Source organism: Ciconia boyciana, chromosome 9 (genome assembly GCF_034638445.1).
Source record: "Ciconia boyciana chromosome 9, ASM3463844v1, whole genome shotgun sequence".
In the NCBI taxonomy this organism is placed as follows: Eukaryota; Metazoa; Chordata; class Aves; order Ciconiiformes; family Ciconiidae; genus Ciconia; species Ciconia boyciana.
In genome coordinates, this window is record NC_132942.1 from 27,668,300 (window position 1) to 27,677,500 (window position 9,201).

Sequence of the window (9,201 nt, forward strand, 5' to 3'; positions counted from 1 at the left end):
AGGACAGTTTTTTAAACTAAGAAACTGCTCTTTAGAACGGAACGTGCAAAAAAAAGTTGTTTGCTAAACTAACACAGTTTCATTAATAGCTTTGGTCTTTCCTAAGCAATGTTTTTGAACAATTTTTTTACTGAAACATAGTTCTGGCAGCTCTGTATTGTCTCGTAGTGAAATTTTCTGGCTTTTATTAATTATTGCAATTCAAGTGCAACAAATACAGAACTAACTAAATGAGCCTTTAAAACCATATTACTCTTAATTAAATGGAAACTTTGAAGACACTGGTTGAACTGGGTGAGATTCACCAAGGGCAATAAATACTTTATAACTCCTTAGTGTTTTAAGCAAATTTTAATTCTGTCTAACAAAATCAATTTGATTTTCAAAATGAGGAAAGGGGTGGAAGTAATGGGAGTGTAAGGTCAATGAGTGATCCTATAAGAGCCTTGAATTGGCAGGTGGATTGGAGCAAATCATGAGAAGGAAAGGAAAGGGAGATTTCTCATTATGGTGTCATGGTAGCCTGAAGTGATTAAAGTGTGAGGCCTTGTAGGAGCTGATTTTTCATTTCTTCAGAAATCAGGGCTTGTAAGCAAAACTAAGAATCAAAATAACAGAGGACTCTCAGCCCTACTGCGTCGTGGGTCTTAGGACCTTGGCAAAGTCTAGCTTCCTGAATAAAAGATGGAAAATGGTCCTTAGTATGTTTAATTAAAGAGGAGATTGAGAATTATTTAAATGTAATTTAAAGTGATTTAATGAAAACCAATATTTGAATATAAGGTTTTATTTCCCTAAAAATAAATCATGGCTAAGGATGAGAAACTTTACATGTCAATCCAGTGATCTGGAGACCCCTGCATGGAAGGGGAGCTCAGATGCACTGCATCTGTCGCAGCCCTCAGAGGACTGGCCCTGACGGCTGGTGTGCTGGATGTGCATGCTGGATATGTACACTGCTGTGTCTGCTAAGCTGTACAAGAGTGGAACAATATTACAGGCTGTGTAATAGCAAGCAAGACTTCCATTTTCCCTGGAAGAACGAGGAATCTGTGACATACAGTTGATTGCTGAATAGGGAATATGATCAATGCTATTGAATTGAGGAAGCATTTGGTTTAAGAATGGTTACTTAAAATTGGTTACTTTTCTCCCCATTTTTATTTTATTCTTTTAATTCTTTGTTTTCAAGTACTTTTTTTTCTGGCCTCCAACTTTCATAAGAGATGACTAGAAGAAATATATAAAATACATAAAATAATTTTAGAATGCATTTTAGTTGCATTTTGGATAAACTTAATGGAAATTTTCACAAGAAATGTTTTGAAATATTTTTGCCACAAGATACATTTAAGAAATATATTAAATACTAAAAAAACCAGAATATATGATTTGTTGTATTTTATAGACCTAATGGACACAGTTTTCACACAGGAGGCTTTTTGTGGGTTGAAGACAGGTTCTGCTGGCTGCACTGGGCTCAGGAGTCAGGACTCAGCAAATTCTCTTTGGCTGTCTTCAGTCTGCTGCTGTTACAAAACTTTGAGAACTCTTGCTCTTAGCACTTCTGTGAATGTTTTAGGAAATGTGTTTATAGTTTCAGAGTAAAGATGAGGAAGGCAATTCTTTTTCCAACAGCTTCACTGGACAGTAGGGAATCACAGTCATTTACAAATAGGGAACTCAGATAAATAAAGGGAAGACTCTGTCCATGTGCCACTGCAGGGCGGAAGATACCTATGCTACCTTTTCTTCTTTCAGAAAAAGCAAGATAGATTAACCAAGCAGGGAGTTAGCCAGGAGAGTTGTGCTATCAGCACTCTCCAGAGTCTGGTGCCTAAGCAAGCCGGCTTGGATACCTCTGTGCAGCATGGGACTGTGTTGCATGCATGCATTTCTGCAGTCATAATCTGAGTTAAGCTACAGTTCCTGTGTCCACACTAGCCTCCTAACTTCCCGACTGTCTTATTTGTCTCCTATCTTGTTCTACCCATTGATATTAAACGTTCCTTCAGGCAAAAAGGGCAACAGAAAGCCAAGTCACCTGTGGTATAGGTATTGAGTTTCTGACCTAGAACAGCACATAAGGAAGGAAAGCCTTTAAAGTATGCTGTATTTGAGGGAGGAGGTACCTGTTGGTTTTTTAGCTATCAAATAGCTCCTTTTATCCCGAAAATACTCACATTTAAATACAATGAGGGAGGACTAGCATAAACACAAGAAAACGTTTTGTGTGGTAATATGAAGTATTTCAAAAGAAACCTGTAGTGCATAATTCTTTGCCAAGCAGAAGCTGGGGTAGAACTTTCTGCTTCTCATAAATGTGAAGTTAGTTCACGTCTTTTCTTTCTTTTATGGTGTTGGCAATTATTCAGTGCCCCATAAGCCCCATGTCCTAAATTTCTTGATTCATGTCTAAACATTGCTTGTATTAGCTGTGCCCTAATTAATCCTTTTGTGCCACAAGTTGAATTTGCCCAGCATGCTTTTCATTGCCAGGAATGGATGCACCAAATCTGCTGATGCCAGAGAGGTAATATGTATTTAACACGCATCAGCACTCGCTCTGCCTTTAATAATTGCTGATCCTCCCGCACTTAATAATACACTACTAAGTTAAGGTTATACACAGCTCAAGCAGTGCTAACTATCAGGGTATGTGGTTATTCTATTGTATTCTAACCACATTTTAGGGTGTGTTTCAATTTTACAGGGCAGTCATTTACTTCAAATTACTTTGTCATTTCTTAAAGTCATTGTGTAATTCCTTTATTAAAGGAAAAGAAAAAAATATAATTTGATTTTTAAAGATGCATTAAATAACACTAATTATAATGCTTAGCTCTTAGCACGTTTTTCATCCTCATTGCTTTATAGCCATTTTGCTAGTTAATTTTTACAGCATCCTTGTGGTGAGCAGCTAGCTGTACCTCTGCCTGAAAGTTAGGAATGCTGAGGCAGGGAAGTCGAGTGATTTGCCCAAGATTACTGTGATTTGCCCAGGAGTTGGTTTTAGAGCCAATGCGAGTATTTGGTTGTTTCTGACTGCTGTGTCATGCACTCACAAATCTTTCTTTCCCCCAAACCATATAAATAGTCTCAAGAATTATTTCATCTTTAAACCAGATAAGAACAGAGCCTTAAAATGGCACAAGTCAGCTCTGTGATCAACAGAATCCTGGCTGTGTGAAGGAAGATTTGCTTCTAAGCAGCTTCACTTGAAAAATAAAATTCCTGTACACCACTGGTCTTTGGAGGCAGCAAAAATTCACGTAAATGTCCACTAGTTCTTTTCTTGAAGTTTCATCAACTAATTAGTGGTTGTGAGGCAATAATCCATGTTTCCGTTGCCTCCTTTAAGGCCTTTTCAAGCTTCAGTCTAACTACTAGCTCTCGGCCTGTGATTAAATTTCTGAGCTGCCTTTAGTCCCAAGAGCGTTCAGTGCAGTAAAAAGAAATGTTTTCAGCAGTGGGCTTCTAACAGGTTAGGTATAAAAGAAGAGAAGATGTTTCCTCTGTCATTTGTAGATGCACCATCCTTAATAGAGGAGAGAAAGGAGAGGTAGTAAACAGAAAGTGAAATGACTGAAATGGGAGCAGCTAGATGCTGAGGACTTCTGAAACAGCAGGCCATCATATTTAGGCAAACATACAGAGTAGAAAGCCTTTTTAAAATCGCTTTATCCAGACAACTTGAAGAAAAGCTTACTGGAACAGTTTTATCAATATTGTCAATTTTCTTGGAGTGTTGATAATACTGGGATATATTAATACGTGTGTGTATATATATATGTAGTATTACATTCCAGTAGTGTAATATAATATAATGTATCTATGAAATCATGTGATTTTATAAGACACAATTTCAATTTATTAAAAAAATCAATCTGAAAATGTGTCTTAAACATGTAAGAGCTTAACAAAGCTGGAAGGCAAGTTAGAACTACTCACAACTTTTAAATGCTTGTGTTTGACAGTGTTGTGGATATATTTATCTTCTAAATGTGGACTGGATAATATTATACCCATATTTATCACAGCTGGATCATTTTCAACTGCTCAATCTTTCTTGTTTGTTGACTGTAACTTTGGTTCCAGCACTGAGGGTATTCAAACTGAATCCTCCTGTTTCCCCAAATTTTAAAGTTAATTACTCTTAAGCTTCCAGCGCAGTTATCTTTGACTTAGGTATTATGTTAACCCTGTGAATACTAAATAATCATTTAAAAGGAAAAAGTGACTCTTGTAATTTTCCCAAAGGTCCTAAGCCTCCCATGGGATCATGTGGCAACACTTAACTAACATGCTGTAGTTGGCTTCAGAGGAGTTTTGTGCAGGAGCGAGGTCTGAGAGAAGCCTCCTTCAGGAGCACAGCCTTAAAAATACAGGGATTTGATACTGATAGGGGTTTTTTGCCAGGGCTTTGTCACTAATGGTAGTTTGCAACAATACAAACTTCAAGGACTTTACGGTCGGACAAAATGAAAACCATAAAATATTGCTGGCATTGACTTGCTGAAAGACTGTACTTTGTGTTTATTTGCCATAAATAAAAATAAATATTTACTTAATACCAGCATCTCAAAGGCTGATGCTGTTTCCTTGAGAGTTCAAATAGAGCCTTACCAGAGGCTACGTTGTTGAAATCTGCTCAACCAACCTTTCTTTAAAAACATTGCTTACTGTCACTCGGTTTCTGGCCTACCCTACAAACTTGCAGTCTCTAGTAAAGTTAAAAGGATGATTCATACACCTGGAGAAGGAATTGAATATTCAAGTCACTTGTCAGGCTGGCAGGTTTAAATGATATAACAGGAAGCTTTCTATTCATATGTAATGTAACTGAATCACCACTTCTTTATTGATAATTCATTATATGTTGCTGCTATCACTCTGCAGCTCTGAAATGCTTTTTGCTATAATGATTTTATACCGTACTAGTATAATGGCCTTCTGACTGTGTCAATCAGCACTACTTGCGTGTACAATAATATTATTCTGCAATCTGTCTTGGGAGAATGCTTAAAAGCTTTCTCTCATTTTCTCCATTTAACTCATGTATTATCTGAGTTTTTACATTAAATGGCCATACTTAATATCCCATGACATGTCACCTATTTTCTAGGGAGGATACTGATACAGTACTTACCAATTCCAGAATCTATACTAATCAGATTGCACCTGCCCACTTCAGCCAAGAGCAGTTAGTTCAGTGCATCAGCATTTAATCTGTAGGAAGAACTTATGAGAAGGAACAAAAACAATGTGAACTGTATTTGGCTAAATGTGGGCATGGTTGATGCAATTTGTTTTGTGAAGAGGGATTAGAAGATATTGAAGTTAAGCTGAGGTACAGGGGTCAATTTATATACAGATTTATTGCCAGAACTCAGCCTATACTGGTAGCACATTCATAAAGACAAGGGCTAATCCAGCAAATATTTATGCTATTTCTGATATGCACTTTGTGGTAGGTAATTCTGCTGAATGAGACTTCTTGGCTGTAAAATTAAACGTGTGTGCAAAAGTAACAAACTCAGTCAGACTTTACAGAGAGTTCAGTCCCAGTGCAGATAACAATCATAGTTTTGCATTGAAAGACTGCCTGGAAGTCCCAAATAGTTACTCTAAATCCCTTTCACAGTCAGGTTAACGTATTGGAAATTTTAAGACTTGAAATGCCAGCTGCTGAACACAAAATCCTACATTGGAACCAGTGCTAAGGCATTTAATCTTTTTGACATAGGCGTTTTCCCTAAAAATACTGGATACACTTAAATCTTATTTGTTGTTTGATTTAGCCAATGCCATGGTGTAAATAACTTCTATCTTAAAGAATAAAAGACTATTTACCAAACAGTTCTGAAAATTTAATGTTTCAAGGGTGGCAGGTCTCCATTTACATTAACACTTGCTTATAATATAATCCCATCTACTCTGCATACAAGAACTTCAGGCAAAGTTAATGCAGCAAGCGTGCAGTCTCCAAGTACAGGCAGAATTAATTTGCTCAGCCACACAAGAAGAATGGCAAGGTGGAAAAGCACTGTTTTAATTAGGCCACAGCCTTATTAACTCATAGGACAATAAATTGTACAGTTCATATTGTCATTCTTTCCTCGGTCTGTTTTTAAGCCAGCTCTCCTTGGGAATTAGATATTCCTGCCTGGGCACTTGCAGCTGTAGATGGAGGAGACGTTCAGTTGTAGAGCTCATATGAAGGTGCAGGAGAAGATTCTAAACAGTCAGGCAAGGATATAAGGTTTTTTGTGACTTGTGAATGGGAATATGCATAATAATGTATAGGTAAATGGCTTTTCTTGCTTTTGCTGACAAAACAGCACCCACTTGGGCCTCTCCTAACTCCTGCCTGCACCAGCACATTGACAAAAATCATAAGGAATTTCCTGTACTAGTGTTCATTTGGCGGGAAAAAATCCATAGGCAAACTGTATAGTTCCATGTTTAAAAGTTGAGAAATTGTCATAGAAACCTCTCATGGTTTGTTTTCTTGTGCTGTCATTTCCTCCGCTGTGTTAACCTGCCAGCCTTGTTTTTGTAGCCCCTCACAGGCTTTCAGAAGCTCTCAGCATATAGGGCTGCCTGGGTGGCATAGACATTGTCATGTCATGGGTCCATATCCTGTCCTAGTCTGGGTTTCTGTTTTTACCTGAGCACAAAATTAAACCTAAATGATTTTTATTTCTTCCAACAGTAGCAGTGACAACACTGAACAGAGACAGCACCCTCTACGTTGCAGTCTCACCGTGTTTTGCGGAGGCAAGCAAGCAGCGTTACCGTGTAACCCTGGAACCGGAGTAAATGATTTATACAGCCTCAGAAGGCTGGAGCAGCAGTGAGACCAAAGTATAAAGTTTAGTGGACGTGGGCAGCTTGTGATGATGAGTGCCCCAACTCCGTCTGCAGTGTTCAGACCTCCTGTAAGCCACCGCTGCTCTTTTACCCCATGCCTGAAGGTGGTAGGACCTGCCACCCCTCCTGCCCCCAGTGCTTCGCTCTAATCCTTGCAGTATGCTGTCTCCCAGAAATACAGCAAGTGTCTTTTGCTTCTAAACTACACTGTAATTATTAATTTTATGGTTTTGTTGTAACACACAGTATGTGTTTGATTGCCTTGGTATTAGTATAACTAATAACCCAATGAGGAAATAATGCTTACTTATGGACAAGTTGAATGTAAAAATGTAAAATAAAGGGATAAGGGACTTGGGGCAGAAAGTTCTTAGGAAAAAAAAATATTGGTTTTCTCTGAACGGGTTTATTTTGTAATTCAATAGAAATAAACAGTTACTATGGCAACTGTCATATCACAGGCAACTCACGGAGCAAGGAAGTTACAGTATACTTACCAATTAGTGGCAAGAGTTTTAGGATTTTTATAGAGACATTTTGCCTGTTAATGTGATGATACATCTTAACTTGGCCTTCAAGGAAAGTTAGGGTTTGCTCCTATACATCCTCTTGGCATTTACATTAGCTGTTGCTTCTTGATGTTGCACCCCTCTTTCTGGTGTCTTCCTCTTTGAAGGTTCTCACTGCTCCTTGGGCAGCCAGCAGCTCCCAGGGCCCATCATGGGGAAGCCACCCTGTCCGCAGGGACAGTGTCTCAGGCCTGGCAGTCACAGCTCACCAGAAAGTGGGGAGGAATAATAATTTACACTCTTGTGACACCCAAGATGCTCAAAGCGCATTACTAGTGTTAATTAATCCTTGCAACAGTCTGGTGAGGTAGGTAAGCATTATTACCCTAGGACTTTTCTGGGTTTTGGGGGGTTTTTTTTACTAATTTTAATATGTGAGACAGCTGAAGTTTTTTTTAAGTGTTTTCAAGGTCAGGGAGAAGTGGAAGTAAAGAGTCCCTGGTTTCCAGCCCTGCATTCTGGCCACTATTCAGCTCTCCCAGTTTTTGTTTGCTGAACTCCTCTCATATCCCTTTTTATTGTTATAAGAATATTGTTAGTACCGTCTTGAAAAAGCAAAATGCTGTAGTGCACCAGGGGTTGTTCCTTTTTATTTTACTTTTTGTTTTCAATGGACTTGGAAACACAGCAGCTCTCATGCATATACAAATTATAATCATATGTGTGCCACATTTTCAAGGTTTGAGGTTTTCTTCCCTCTTTTTAAATTTTCTTTCAGGAAGAAGGGGGGCATTTTGGTTGCTCTGCAGGCAGTCTGTATATGTGTAAAATTATCCTCATACTGCAGGGTAGTTCAGAGTGTCACATTTAATCTGTGTATTCATGTGTTGTATAATTTTCACATACACATGCACACACACATGTGCACATCTATTTTAAATTTTTTGCATATATATTTATTTTTATATATTTTATACAAATGCACATATACATGTATATTATTTCCATCACTGGCTATAGGACATAGGACTGTTGGCTGTGCTCTTTTTCTTCCCTTTAAAGAGCATTAACACCAGTGAATTTTATTTGTTTATTTATGTCGTCTCTGCAAGAGACAACCTTTACTAATATAATTTTTACTCTAGCACCACATTCACAGAAGGTTGTGTTTCAAAGCTGACATATTCCCCCTCCCTAAAGAAGAAACGTAGTGCTGTAATTTGTCTTTTTTAACTAAGCTATGTGGGTCTGGGTAGCATTAAAAAAAAAAAAAAAAGTGTTGTCCTTGTCACCTGCCATTTTTCTAGCCGACTTGACACCCCCAGGCTTCCCAACAGCTCTTTCCAGCAGGAGCTGTCTCGGAGCTCTTAGCATCACCAAATAATTGAGGTTGTCACATCTCTTGTTCATTGTTTTTTCCAGGCCTGGAAAAAATGCAAATATTTCATTGTAGTCATTAATTTTCCCATCCTTTTCTTCAAGCATCTCATTGGTTTGATCTGATGAAAAGGGCTGAAGGCATTATTGCAAACACAGTGGCATCCAGGTTCTGCCTATACTGGGGAAGAATCTCATCAGATAAAGTCTCAGGGAGGTCATCAATCACAGTTGCTGACAACCATTTTGCCTTCGTTTGTTACAGATGTGAACATGCTTAATTATTTGTAGTGTAATTAGTTCATGAAATGTCAGGAAATGTCAAACTGTGTTCACAGCACAGATTTTTGCAGCAAAGAGCAATGAGAGCAAGTGTCAGTGGGAGACGTGGAGGACTGATGGGGGGAACTGTTTCTGCAGGCAAATGAGGGAAATGGCTTGG